We start from the raw sequence: 1,310 nt of genomic DNA, 5'->3' as shown, positions 1-1,310 counted from the left end.
AGCCAGGTGCACAGAGGATAGCCCTTGTCCCCAAGAAGCCAGCCTCCTGGGTGAGCCGGGGCCTCCAAAAGGTCTGCCACAGAAGTCTGGCGCAGGATGAAGGTGTCGTGGCTGCTGCCTGGAAAGCGGGCATTGACAGCGACTATCAGCTGTCTGTGGTCACAGACCAACTGGACGTTCAACGAATGGAACCCCTTCCGATTGCGGTAATCCTCGGCATTCCCTTGCGGCGCCCGCAAAGCCACATGCGTGCAGTCAATGGCGCCCTGGGCCATGGGGAAGCCCGCTATTCTTGCAAAGCCCATTGCGCACTCTTGCTGCTTGTCCGGGGTCATGGGGAAGGAGATATACTGACGTCTTCTTTTAAAGGGGGCATTCGTGACTTGACGGATGCAGCAATGCACCACGAACTGGGAGATATTGGCAATGTCCCCAGTAGCAGATTGAAAGGAGCCAGTGGCATAGAAGTTGAGAGCCACTGTTACCTTCACTGCCATCGACAGAGACGTCCTGCTCCTCAGTTGAGGCTGCAGACCTGGCTGAAGCAGGTGGCAGAGCTCAGTGACCACCTCCTTGCTGAATCGCAGCCTCCGAAAACACTGCTCCTCAGACATATTGAGGTATGAGAACTGTTGGCGGAAAACCCTGGGATGTTAAGGTCTCATGTGCCGACGCCTGTTGGCCCTCCTCCGTCTGGTCATGATTGGCACTCTCTGTGTCTCTGTGCCCTCTCAATGTAATGGAGAAGCCCAACGTTCCCACCCATTGCAGCCCCCATAGTGTGTGGCCACTCAAAGTTATGCCGATGAAAAAGCAAAGCAACTACAAAGTGTGGTAAACCACTGTATTGTATATTGCCACCTCTGGGTGGCGCTGTGTATGGAGGCATGCCTCAGCTGACTCCACCCACCACTGTGTGGGTTTCGTTCAGACTTGTTCAGTCACCCACGAAGAAGCATGGTCTCTTCTTAGCTAATAAAAGCCTTATTCATCTCTTCTTTCGACTCATCATCTCTTCTTCGACTCATCACCTTTTATGAAGTAATTGATAAGCGTATCAATTTTATTAGCTAAAAGTTAAATGGCGACACCTGAGGAGCAACAACAGCAACGGATACAGCAGACATTGCTGAGAGCCCTCAGACCACCACGCCTGGACCTCGACCCTCAAGATGTGGGTGCATCAGCCAAGTTTGAACACTGGCTGAGCTGCTTTGAATCCTTCCTCGCAATCTCACAGGTTACAGAGGAGGATCACAAACTGAAAATTTTGACCGCCCAGGTGAGCCATCAAGTATATATGCTAATCC

This window comes from Somniosus microcephalus, chromosome 9, assembly GCF_052327205.1.
Source record: "Somniosus microcephalus isolate GS21.2 chromosome 9, FLI_Smic_1.0, whole genome shotgun sequence".
Lineage (NCBI taxonomy): Eukaryota > Metazoa > Chordata > Chondrichthyes > Squaliformes > Somniosidae > Somniosus > Somniosus microcephalus.
Note: the sequence above shows the minus strand (reverse complement) of the source record.